The sequence below is a fragment of the Dipodomys spectabilis genome, unplaced genomic scaffold, assembly GCF_019054845.1.
Source record: "Dipodomys spectabilis isolate Male_0828 unplaced genomic scaffold, ASM1905484v1 ptg000147l, whole genome shotgun sequence".
Classification (NCBI taxonomy): domain Eukaryota; kingdom Metazoa; phylum Chordata; class Mammalia; order Rodentia; family Heteromyidae; genus Dipodomys; species Dipodomys spectabilis.
The window spans coordinates 6,151,069-6,164,806 of NW_024870824.1; the positions used below are offsets into that span (position 1 = coordinate 6,151,069).

Consider the following 13,738-nt stretch of genomic DNA (forward strand, 5'->3'; position numbering starts at 1 on the left):
CACTGTGGTGGGCTAATGGGAGAATAACCTTGGAGCAATTTTTCCCAGTCACAGTGGACAAAGGCAAGCAGCCTAGGCTAAGATTTCAAACAGTTATGGGGTTGATTTAGCCTTACTGAACTCTCAAAATTAACTCAGCAGTACATCCAACCAGGACAGGGTCCTATACCAAGAAGTGGGATCAAAAATGGAGCAGGCAGGAACAATGAAAATACAATGCAAGTGGGGAAGGGAAGAGCAAGAGCAAGTGCTATGTTTCCAACTACTACATGCAAACAACAGAAGAGGGTGCACTACAAATTTAGAAAAGATAATTAAAACCATGCTTCTTCCTAAAAGTTCAAAAAACCTATTTCCACAAACAACAACAGAAAAGTAACAAAAAATATTGAGATACAATCCCATATAATAAAATTGTAAGTCAAAAAGGAATGAAAAAGAATAATATCGCTACAGATAGCAAATGCAAGCTGGAAAGACATAGCCATTTCCTACTAGGCTAACAGCAACACAATCTACCTAATTTAGAAAAGGTAGCTTATTCCTGCAATCCTACAGACAATGAGGATTGTAGTTCAAAGCCAATCTGAGTAAAAAGCTAGTGAGATCCCCCTTATCAATCAATAAAAAGAAGCCTTATATGGTAGAATGTATCTGTCATTCCAACCCTGTAGAAACAAATAAAAGGATCATGGTCCAGGCCAGTCCAAGCAAAAATGCAAAAACCTATTTGAAAAATCACTAAAGCAAAAAGGCCTGGGAACATGGCTCAAATAGTAGAGTACCTGCTTAGTAAATGCAAGGCCCAGAGTTCAAACCCAAGTACTGACAAAGCAGGGAGAGGAAGCTACCTGAAAACTTCCTGAAACCTGAAAAACTGATAATAAAGATGGGACAATTTGAGCTTCAATAAAAATAATAATTGCAATAGGCTGTGGATATACCTCAGTGGTAGCATATTTGGCTGGCATATAAGGCCCGAATTTCTATCCCCAGTATCAATCAACCAATTAATCTATTTTTAAAAAGCAATTGCAATTAATTAAACCCCATGAAATAAACTTAAAGATATGAGCTCTTAAAGGGAAAAACCCTTAATTGCCTATCTTCTCAGAGGATAAACAAGAACCAACTCATTATCTTAAGTTCTTGTAAATAAGGAAAAAGACCATTCAATCTACCTTTGTGAATTGTACCAATGAGTAATGAAAGTGTATGAAGGGGAACATCTCTTCATAAAATACAGCCAAAATATTAAAAAATGATAGGAGAGAGGATTTATCTTGTAATAATTCACTAGTGAATTATTTTCTGTATTTGTTTACTCTTATAATTAAAAATGATTTTTTTGAGGCAAGAGTCATAGTACTATGTACCCTAAGCTGGTTTCTGACTCCTCCTAACACCAGCCTCCTAAATGCTGACATTATAGGTATAGACCACAATACCTGGCTAATGAAAAGGACTTTTTAAGAGCCTACATAAATGTGTTGTCTCTGGTAAATTAGAGTTAAAAGGACTTATACTTCCTAAGTTACATATTTCTATAGTTATTAGTATATAGTAAGCATATATCATTTTTCATATTAGAATTTTTTAAATTCTAGAGTAATTAAATGTTGCTAAGTGCATGATTACTTTTCAAAACAAAATACACAATCCTTTGGGCATAAAAAAAATTACTTCAAAATCACAGACATATTTTATAATATTTGGTATTATAAAAAATACTTGTACAATAATTGTATATAAAATTGTACAATTAATAATTTGTATTATATAAAATGTGACATATCTTAAAAATAAAGAGAGATAATTGTATTAGTATATTTTAAGGGGCATAAATGAACTTTTCCAATTGTAAGAGACAGTCAACAATTGGTTTGTTCTTTATAATTACAAAAGTCTACTATAAATTATACACCCATAACATAAACACACTGTAAGAAGTAATGACTCCAAATACCACAGGTTTATAATCAAATATATTACTCAGACACAATCTAACACTTCCTGCAAATGAAGATGTATCCAACCAATCAAATATAAGTTGCATGCTGGGCACCAGTGGCTCATGCCTGTAATCCTAGCTACTCAGGAGGCTGAGATCTGAGGATCACCTTCAAAGCCAGCTAAGGCAGAAGAGTCCAAGAGACTGTTTAACTACCAGAAAACCAGAAGTAGCATTGTGGCTCAACTGGTAGAGTGTTCTCCTTGAGCTGAAGGACAGCGCCCAGACCCAGAGTTCAAGCCCAATGACCAACAAAAAAAAAAAAAAAAAGGAAGTTGCATATTTACACCGAAATATAAGAGATATTTTTCTGGGATTATGGCTACAAAGAGTTAGTCCATGTATCTGGGATCAGATGCCTTGTTTTTAATTATAAACAAGACAATGGGTTCAATAATGTCTTTATTTCTACATGACCTTGAGCAGACCCCTCATGGGACAAACTAATTTGTCCATCAAATCTGCACCATGAAAGACAGAGTAGAAGAGAATGGATACTTCAGGAGGATTTGTTCCCATACTGCTACTGGTGGGTGAGGGGGGAGTGGCAGTGTCAGCAGTTTAAAAAATACAAAGGAATTAGAAGGAATTGTTCCTTCAAAGCTAAGCATCTTGGGGTTATATATAATGTCCAGGGCCTATTATGACTAAAAACCACAAATCACCAACTAAAGTCTACAAACATTTTCCACAGAAACCTCTAAAATAAGATAGGAGAATGGAAGCATGACATAAACATTTTTTTAGATCCTAGAATTTTATTTTTCTATTGTTGGACAAACTACTACTAAACAAGGACCTCAGTGTAACCTGCTTGATAGAGGAAAAGCAATAATCCAACAACCTTTCTCTGTGTGTGGCAGTCACTGACATACACGAAAGTGTTACCTTTTCTTTGTTTTTATGTCTACTACTTTGTGAAACTGAAACTAGTTCCCTAAAGCCCAACTGTTCCTAGTCTCTGCCATTTTCCTGGCTCTTCAGATATCGGTAACAGCACATCAGAAGAAATAAAGCACATTCATAAAATAACGTTCCACAAATGCTAGAGTGTTTATGGGAAATAAATGTCAAGGTAAAGCAGGAATATTTATTTTACATAAGAGAGATGCTGATCTTGTATGTCAATGCTCCATTATGCCAAACTGATTTGTTCTATCAAATCACTAAAATATTTCACAATCCCATCATTCTGAATAAGTATGACTATTGCAGAACCTTCAATGACCTTCCACAAGCTACTTTCCAGACATCAGTGAAAAAGCTTCCAGAAAAGCTAAACTCAGGTCCTTCCAAGGACTCTAATGTCCTGTCATTTAATTCCTTCTAGAAGTTGCTTAAAGTGACCTAAAGGAAACAGCTAATTTACAGACCTATTCTTTTAATCTCAGTCTGCCAGATTTTCACAGACATCAGTTTATTTCACTTTATAATATAGTAGACAAAACAATAGTATAGGAGTCAGTTCTAAGACAGCAATTCACTCTCAGGGGCTCTGCTGACATTTATAAACTGATCCTATTTCTCTCTTGTGTTTTATGTTATCAGCTAAACCTGCCAACTTAAATTATTGCCTTGTAACAAAATCAGAGTTATCTATTACTCTGGTATGTGTACATTTCTAAAGCTTTGTTACCTATATCAAGTTTTGCTAGGGTAGAAAACAAGACCATAAATAAACAAATGGAAAACAGAATATGTTACCATTACTTTAGCAACAGAAGCTAAAAGTCAAATACATTACATGGAAAGTCACTAAAACTGAATATATAGACTTTGGGAACAGCAAAAGCTTGATAGTGATACAGTCATTTGTGCATTGTCCCATCCCACAAACAAGCTCTTCCATCTCTGGGCTTCTCAGAGCCCCTCCATTTAAAAGACTAAATGATTGTTCCTAGGACAAGTGGTCAGATATTCAAAGAACTGGAGACATGATGTCAAAAAGGTCAGGTTTATAGCCATCCCATTATTTCAGCACAGTGTACTAAGAAATCAATTTCCCTTCAATATATGGCTATTGGTCACTGTTATTCAAAGACTACTGTGACCCAAATTGAGCAATGAAAGAACTACCACTATAAAAACTATTTTCCCCTTGGGCCTAATTCTAATTCTTTAACTATGCCCTTCTCTATACTCAATAAGCTGTTTCCTAAATTTTTCTGGAATTTCACATAGCTTAATGCATAATATCTTTATGGACAAAAGACATAAATCCTTCTTTGGTTCCAAAATAACTTCCAAACTATAAAAATGTATAAAACTGCTACATTTCAATTTCCTCCAAATTTCTATCATCCGGTTCCTAAGACTACACACTTATTTCACATTTTTAGATACTTTACTATGACCCAGTCTACGACAAAACTCGATTTCCCTAAAGTGTTCTTATCTGGATTTTGATTTCTATCTAGCAATCATATTAATTTTCTCTGGGAATGTACTATTCAATCCTTAGCCTTTCTCACCAAACCACCTGATCTCAAAAATTGGCATCTTACCACATAACAAGCAAAACTTTTCCCAAAGTCTTCTCTCTGAATCAAGTTATACACAGGCTGTGCCAAGGGCACAGCTGTGAGCAATACTCTATATAGGAGCGCCAAGTCACTGATATATTCATATCTGAGAAAACAAACAAAACAATAATCTCTAATATCCATATTCCCCCAAGTCCTACCAATCAAATCCCACAGAAAGTCAGTCCTTTAGATAAAATCTTCAGCATATGCTAGGAAACGCTTTGGTGTTCCTTGAGAGAAAGGGAGGCAGGTTATGAAGACTGCTGTGTATCAAGTATACTTTTCTGCTGTCATTCCCTTTAACACACACTACACAAACTAAAGCACAGAAAAAGAAGGCATATACCTAAAGATGACCTGGGAGACAATAGCACAGGCTCAGGGCCAATTATGCAATGTGAATGTATTTTTCCACAGGAAATCTCTCATTCACATTTCTGGGTACATAGCAAACAATATTTGGTTATTATATATTCTTGTTTCTAATATTTGACCAAATTCCTTTGGCCTGAAAAAAAAATACTAGAAATACTAAAGGACAAACTCATAATGGAAAAAAATACTTCCTAATTTTCTTTAACATTTCTGAAGTCAAAAACAAAAGTATGGAGTTGTAACAATGCATGTTTTCTCTCATATGCAAAAGCTAGACTAAAATACCTGGGACATGATAAATTACATAGAACTCTAGACACACACAAAGTGAGCCCAAGGAGTATACTCTTAGGGGAAGAACAGAAAGTCACAATGCCTATGTGCCTCTGATCATGTAAAATAATATTTATTAAAATGAACTCCAGGAAATGGAAACAAGAGATTTCTTCTTTATTGGTACTTTTGTATTCTTGTTGTCCTATTTGTTCATTTATCTTTCTTTAGGAGGGTAAGGGGACATAGAAATGAAGGGACAAAAGGTAAACAAATGCAGCAGTGGTACGCACTAAACACAATGTGGAAAATGAACTATGCAATTTGTGAGGGGGATGGGAAGGAAAAATGGAGAGAGAAGACACTGCCAAAAAAAAAATGTACTCATTATCTGACTCATGTAAATTTAACCCTTCTGTACACTTATAATAATAAAAACACCTTTATAATACAATTTTAAAAAATGGAGTAGCCTTAACTCTCCATAACCTTTTTTTTTTTTTTTTTTTGGTCAGTCGTGGGGCTTGAACTCTAAGCCTCCAGATATCACCAGACCTACTTTGTCCACTGCTTCCTGCTAGGAAAAATCAGAGCAGCAGCAGAAGGCAAGACTCAGACCATGGAGGCCAGCCATATAGTCAGGTGTGGCTTTCTGCTAAACCGTTAGGCCTTACAACCTGATGTAGATTCTTCACATTCCTTACAGGACTATCACCATATGGTTCTCATATAAAATGCCAGACAGCAACAGACAGAAAACCTGGCACTGTTTCCCATGGCTCTAACTAGAAATATGTAACACTTTCTATGTCAGCTGGTCTCAAATTTCTGGGCTCAAGTGATCTTCCTGAGTCAATCTCCTGAGTAGCTGAGATTACAGCATAATTAAAGACTATAATAAAGTAGGCAAATGACGATTACCATACCAAGCAACTATTGAAGAGACCAAGAGTTGAGGAGGATGTTATGCTTCCTCCTCAGATGTCAATGATGATAGACTAGCTTCAGCCATCCAATTTCTAGAGCAGTGCTGTATAACAGAACTTTGTGTAATGACAAATGTTCCATATCTACATTGTCCCTGTGCCTATAAGGCACTTGAAATGTAACTAGTAAAACTAAGGGACTGAATTTGAATTATAATTAGTTTTAATTAAAATAATCACAATTGACTAATAACTGCCATATCTAATAGCACACTGTTGATCTTCATTTCACAAATGGTATGTGTTTAGAATACTGAGAATCCAGGGACATATGAGGTGAAAAAGGCATGATAGGCAGCAGATATATAAGCTGGATTCCTGGGGCCCTGCAGCAGAGATCCCTCTAGGGTACTCAAACCTGTTTTATAACATTGAGTGCCTCCTGCCAGTTCCAATTTAAGAGACCCAGAGCCAAAGAGTAAACAAGAGCAGTGGCTCTCCAGAGGGACAGATAGGAGAACAGGGATCTATTAGTAACACATCTCATCTGAGGACAGGAATTATGGGTAATACCCCTCTCTCCAGAGCTAATTGTTTTAACAGATACCTATTCCTTGAAAAAAAAAATGCTCAAAGGCCATCTCCAAAATGGAAAGAAAGGTAGAGTATAATTGAATGCAAACATAAAAAACAGATAAAAACAACTATAGAATGGTCTGCCTTCCCAAACAATTCAGAGAACCCTTTCAGAGGTATGGAGGGACAGGACAGAAGGTAACTTACTAATGAGGGGCAAAGGGACTGACTTGGATTCTTTAGTTCTGGCAGTTGCAAAAAGAACATAGAAAATTAAACTGTTCAGAATAATTTCTTATGAAATTATCTGAAACAAAAAGGTTCTACAAAGAAAATCACTTCATAAGCACTTTATTTATATACAGCCTTGTGGACTCTTCATTTATGACATATAAACAAATTATCTCTATTAGCAAATGAGTACTGGCTGTGCCAAGATAACAGTTTTTTCTTTCTCATCAAACTTTGTAGTTTCAAGCAAAGAAAACCAAAGCAGTATGAGAAAGCATATCTCTCAAGTCTCTATGTATACTTCTGATTTCACAAAAAAAGAATTTAGGTAGGTGAGAGCCAATACCACCTTTGAGGTTGATTGCATGGACGGAGAGGAAGCTGACAAATATTATTATACATGACAACAGATTGCAAATTATGTCCTTTGTTCCAATTAAAAATGCACATAAAGCCACCAGGCATTTTGGTGTCTATCTGTAAGGCTAGCACTAGAAAACTGAGACGAGTACCCAGAAGCCAAGACTAGAGACATGGCTCAAATGGTTGCCAGCTGTGAGCACACAAGCTGAGCTGATACCAGGTCTGAGGTTCAAACTCTGGTACCACCAGAAAGGAAGAAAGAGAGAGAGAGAGACAGAGAGACAGAGAGAGACAGAGACAGAGAGGGAAAGAGAGAGAGAGACAGAGACAGAGAGAGGGAAAGAGAGAGAGAGAAGAGAGGGAGGGAGGAGGGAGGAAACCTCAAAGGAAGTTTGAGGTCAGCATGAGATACATAATGAGAATGTCTAAACACATATACACACATACACACACAGAGAAAAACTGAACGTATATAAAATTGTCTAGATATGGATTTTATCACTTACTGGACAAACTAATGAAAACATTTGGTGTATGTGTTTTCTTTTCAAGACAGTGTCTCATATGTAGTCCATAATGGCCCAGACTTGTACTCTTCCTGCTTTAACCTCCCAAATGCTAGTGGAGATTTTAAGTGTGCACCACCATGCCAAGTAGATTTTTTAAATAAAAAAAAAAAAATCAACATCTGGCTGGCACTGATGGTTGTAATCCTAACTACTCAGGAGGCTGAGACCTGAGAATCAAAGTTCAAAACCAGCCTGGGCAGGAAAGTTCATGAGACTCTTATCGCCAATAAACTACCAAAAAGCTGCAAGTGGAGGTATGGCTCATGTGGTAGAGTGCTAGCCTTGAGCAAAAACACTCATAAAGCCAGGTGCCAGTGGCTCACACCTGTAATCCTAGCTACTCAAAAGGCTGAGATCTGAGGATGACAGTTCAAAGTCAGCCTGGGCAGATAAGTCCCCATAGGACTCTTATCTCCAATTAACCACTCAAAAACTAGAAGTGGAGCTGTGGCTAAAAGTGGTAGGGAGCCAGCCTTTAGCTGAAGAGCTGAGGGTCAGCGCCCAGGCCAAGAGTTCAATCCCCTCGACCCACAACACCAACAGCAACAAAAAACAAAAACAAACAACAAAAAGAAAAGGAAACAAACCATTCCATATGAAGAGCTGTGGGAATGAGGTTGTCTAGAAAGCTCAAACATTTGACTAGTTGGATTATGTTAAACCTTGGCTAGAGTTTTCAGTCTCAACCTTATCCAATCCCTGACAAAAACCAACCTTGCAGAAAAGACATGAAGAAGGCAATCTTTTTTTTTGGGGGGGGGGGGGGGGGGGGGAAGGGGAGGGGTCCGGTCGTGGGGCCTGAACTCTGGGCCTGGGCGCTGTCCCTCAGCTCTTCAGCTCAAGGCTAGCACTCTACCACTTGAGCCACAGCGCCACTTCCGGCTTTTTTATTTTTTCTGCTTATGTGGTGCTGAGGAATCGAACTCAGGGCCTCATGCATGCAAGGCATGCGCTCTACCACTGAGCCACCTTCCCAGCCCGAAGAAGGCAATCTTAAGAAAAGCTTATCTATTCAGGTAAGGGGATTCCATGTAATACTCTAGACTCAAGTCTTAAAAACAAAACTCAGAGAATCCTTTCTTGTATGGACTCAGGTTTTATAAGGAACAGATTGCAAATTTAACAATTAATTAAATAATAAAATTCCTTCACTATCTGAATCAGCTTTGTTATAGACATTGTACAGTAGATGATGAAATGTCTATTATAAAATTGCTTTCAGGATCAAAGTAGTTTATTTGGATGCATGAAAACAGAGCAGTGACACCTACTGAAACTGTTTTAAGAATGGGAGAGATATATAAGCAGTAAGAGGGAGGAGGTTGACCACCGTACTGTTTATACAGGTGTGGAACTGAGACCATGAAACCTCTCCTAGTACAACTAATTATATGCCTGTAATCCTAGCTACAAAAAAAATCTGATGCCTCCAGGATTAACAGTTCAAGGCCAGTCTAAATTAGACTAGAACTAGGCCAGCTCACTGGATTCCATCTCCCAAACAACCAGCAAAAAGTTGGGCTGGAAGTGTGCCTCAAGTGGTAGAGTACTATTCTGACAAGCACAAAGTCCTGCATTCAAAACTCAGTACCACCAAAAAATAAAAATGTTCTTAGATCATTATTATCAGTATCATGAAAAGACTATTTTATTGGCAGACAACCAAGATACTTAGTGGGTTTTTATTAGATAATTATATAACTCATCATTATATTTGTTCTTTTGGTTACTGGGATACTGCAATTACAGTTAATAGTTAGGTCTTTCAATAAAAGTATCCAAGGTGGCATTCCATTATATTCCTCTAATTCCATATTCACTGATATGGTTTGATATGATATGAAATATTCTCCAGGTAGAAGTGCTATTTTTGAGAGGTTGTGAAAACTTTACGAAGTTGGGCCTCTGAAGTAGATTAATGGGGGGATTTATCTTGTCCCTAGCCCATTCCTTTCTTCCCTCTCTCCCCACTTCTATTTTCTGTCATGAGGTAAATAAGCAGCCACTTGCTCTCCTTACCCTCATATTCTGCCTAACCATAAGCCTCTGTAACTTAATGCCAAAATGAATCCTTCCTCCCTTTAAATTGCTCATAATAGGTATTTTGTCAGTGATGGGAAGTCTGGCTGATGCTCCCACAGAGACTTCAAGTTAATTTTAATAACCCAGAATAACTCATGCCTATAATCTTATCTTCTCAGGAGGTTGAGATCTGAAAGACTGAAGTTTGAGGACAATCTGGGCAGAAAAGTTCTCTAGACTCAATCTCCAAAATAACCAGCAAAAGGCATATTTGGAGGTACGATGCAAGTGGAGAGCACCAGTGTAGCAAGTGACTCAGTTAAAACCCTAGTACTACTAAGTACTAGAGGAGAAGGGAGAGGAGGGGAGGGGAGGGAAGGGAAGGTAGGAAGGGAAGGAAGAGGGAAGAGGAAAGGAGTGGAGGGGAGGGGAGGAGAGAGGAAAGAGGGAAGGAGAAGGGAAGGAAGGGAAAGGGAAGGGAATAGATAATAAAGAGCTCAAGTAACTTCACATTGTCTTTGGCTCTTTCCATTCTCCCTTGCGGCTCGGCTGCACTAGAAAGCACTGCTGTGAATAGCAGATTCTGTAGATGACACTGATAGCTACAAGGGCTACAACCTCCCTTAAAAGACAACTCAAAGTAGGGAGAAAGTTCATTCTGCCTTTGAAAAAAAAAAAAAAGTCAATCCCAAACCATTCTTATTGTAACCAGTACATATGTACAGAGTAAGAAGATTTTAACTCTTAAGAGGAAAAAGGGCACAAACAAGGAAAATAGTAGTTATCGATTTCCTCTTGGTGCTAGGCACTAGAATAGTTGCTACATACACGTTGTCTTAACTTCCACAGTGATTGTGTGAGATACATATTCCCATTTCACAGATGAGAATTTTCTGGGCACAAAATTCTTTGACTAATTCAATTCAACATATGTTTACCAAACACCAAATTTCCAAGCACTTGTCCCTTTTAAATTGGCAGCCCAGGAAAGAGAGCAGCAACATGGTATTCAGGCAAGGGAAAAGTTTTATTTGCAGGCCGCCTTCCATCAGGTTGGAAGCCCACGCAGCAGGATTAAAAGCCCCTAACTACTATTGGGCCAGGATTTATCTAGGCCAGGGGCAGAAGAAGGTGTGGCCACACCCGATGTGACCTCAGGGAGGGGTGAGGTGACTGCCTCCAAGTGTATCTGTTACCTAGGTGACTGGTACTGGGCGGAGACTTAATCAAAAAGAGGGAGGAGTCTGCTCCGCCTCCCCAGGATGGCACTCACAGTGATCCCTAGTGCAGCCTCCAGACTGGTAGAAAAACTGAGTTCCCAGTTAGATCTGTCTGATTTTTAAAAGTGCACTGATGACATTGCTTCCTCTCTTTGTGTCTAGGCCAGGCTAAGGAAGGACCTGCTGAGCCTGACAGCACCACAGGAATAATAAAATTCTAACTAGCTGTCAATATCTCCGCTGCCTAGCCCAAGAAAGCTTGTTGAAAGTCTTTCACTATGTGCTATAAGTTCTTTGAGACAAAGAGCATAGTCTATGTTCTGATATTGGGCCTAAAGGCTCTACAAAGCAAACATGACTTCATGACTGAAGTTCAGCAGAGACCTTACTGGGACCTTAACGGGACTAGTGGAAAATGTGATAGTTTAAACTGGTTGTCATTTGATCAGATAAAGAAGCACCTAAGATATTAGTAAAATTATTAAAAGTTGATAAGATAAAGAAGCACCTAAGATATTAGTAAAATGATGCATTTATAAGGGTGTTTCCAGAAAGAACTGAGAGAGGAAGACCTATCCTGAATAAAAGTGGTATCATTCCATAGGCTGGGAATCTGGATGGAATAAAAGGGGGGGAACTCCACCAGGTAGTACATGCATTCTCTCTGCCTTCTAGCCATGAAATAAGGTACTCTGCTCTGCCCTCCCCACCACAATGAACTGAAATCATGAGCCAAAATAAATTCCTTATTCTTTTAAATTGTTTCTTTTGGACTTGGAAAAAATTATATTAAGTGAAGTAATCCACACCCAAAGAAACATAGGCTGCATGGTTTCTCTCATTTGTAATAATTAGAATGTGCTTATAAATCTATAAGTAAACTCAATGGATAGTAAAAAAAATTACACTTGGACATGGTTGATTAAACAGCACTCCAAACATTCATACAGTAAGACCAAAGGAGGATATTCTTAAGATCAAAAGGGCTCAATAGCTGTGTGCATATGATCATATAAAATGATGCTTATCAAAATGAACTCCAAAAAAGGGAAACAGGCTTTTTATTATAGTATTTTTGGTTCTTTATTTTTTCCTGCTTTTTCTTTGGTTTATTCCCTTTTGTTGCTGTTTTTGATCTCTTTGTCTTGTATTAAAAGTTTTATCTTATTTAGGTAAGGGAAAAGGTGGGGCAGGGAGTGAACCAATTCAGCTGTGATACTCACTAGACACTGGAAATGAAGTACACAACTTGGGGGAAAGGGCTCTAGAGAGGAAACGCTGGAAGAAAATGAGGGAGGCAGTGACACTGATCAAAGAGAAATGTACTCAATGCAATGTCTGCCCTGGGCCAAGCAGGGCCTAGCCTCCCTATCCTCAGCTAAGTCCCAGCGAAGCAGTCACCTCCTCCTCTGAGGTCACATCCTGGGCTGACCCCAGTCATGCCTCCATTGGACTGAGGGAAGGTCCTAGGCCCTGGTATAGCTGGTGTGGCCACACCTTCTCTCACCTGTAGCAGTTCTGTAATAGAATAAACTTCTCTTCCTGCCTGCATACCAAAGGTGCTCTCTTTCCTCGGCTGCCGATTTAATTTACCTAACACTCAGTATCTTACTTATGTAGCTGTAACCCTTCTGTAAATCACCTTTACAATAAAATATATAAAAAAATAAATAAAACATGCCGGGCTCAGGTGTCTCATGCCTGTAATCCTAGATACTCAGAAGGCTGAGATTCCAGGATTGTGGTTTAAAGCCAGCCTGGGCAGGAAAGTCCCTGAGGCTCTTATCTCCAATAAAAACCACCAGAAAACAGGAAGTGGCGCTGTGGCTCAAGTGGTAGAGCGTTAGCCTTGAGCTGAAGAGCTGAGAGACAGCGCCCAGGCCCAGAGTTCAAGCCCCAGGACATAAACAAACAAACAAACAAACAAACATGTGTTTCTCTGGGGTATTTGGTTAGACTGATGAAGAGTTCCTAACACAGTCAAAAACCTTCCTATCATTCTTCCACACTTCAGTGACTTGTGTCTTGATGAAATGCTGAATTGAATTTATCTAATACTAGATTAAATCCTAGGTTGCTATATAGAAAGATTCCTCTCAAGATCAATACAAACACACAAGAGACTTCTAATCACATCCTTACCAATCATAATCAATGGCATCCTAGTCAGAAGCTGGTAATGAATTAGAAGGCCAATCGATCAACCCGATCAGTCACATAACTCTGGCCATGGAAAGAACAGGATCTACAGTCCCTCTAAAACTCCAGGCCCAGGAAGGCCTACAATGCCCAGAGATGCCTGAGACATGGCAGACAAGCTCAATAAATACTGATGGAACAGAGGCTGAGCATAGACCCTGGGCCTAAGAATTCAAATTATACCAAATCATCCTGAATCAGGGGCAAGAAAGAGGGAGTAAGGCAAATCCATAAACTAATACAATGTGAGGTTTGCTGAGAGGCCCATGCAAGAGGGGGTGGAAGGCGAGATAATATGAGCAGGAGACCTGTCACTGTGGAACCTAAGGAGGAGGCATATACTAAAGTCTGCAGAGCATTCTTTTTCATACTTTCCCTGTTTTTATGTTTTCTGGTTACTACAAAAATGTACTACCATTGTTTTTTAAAAGTCAGGTGTTGGAGGGCT

The 13,738-nt window shown here is 38.6% G+C and overlaps 1 protein-coding gene and 1 non-coding gene across 4 annotated transcripts in view; both read right to left on the reverse strand.

The window, feature by feature from the left end:
- Sil1 (SIL1 nucleotide exchange factor) overlaps window positions 1-13,738 on the reverse strand; it is a 265,209-nt gene that overhangs the window by 112,783 nt on the left and 138,688 nt on the right. The gene's annotated exons all lie outside the window — the stretch shown is intronic.
- Trnaa-ugc lies at window positions 8,755-8,819 on the reverse strand. The gene has a single exon. It is a non-coding gene; the product is annotated as a tRNA-Ala (tRNA).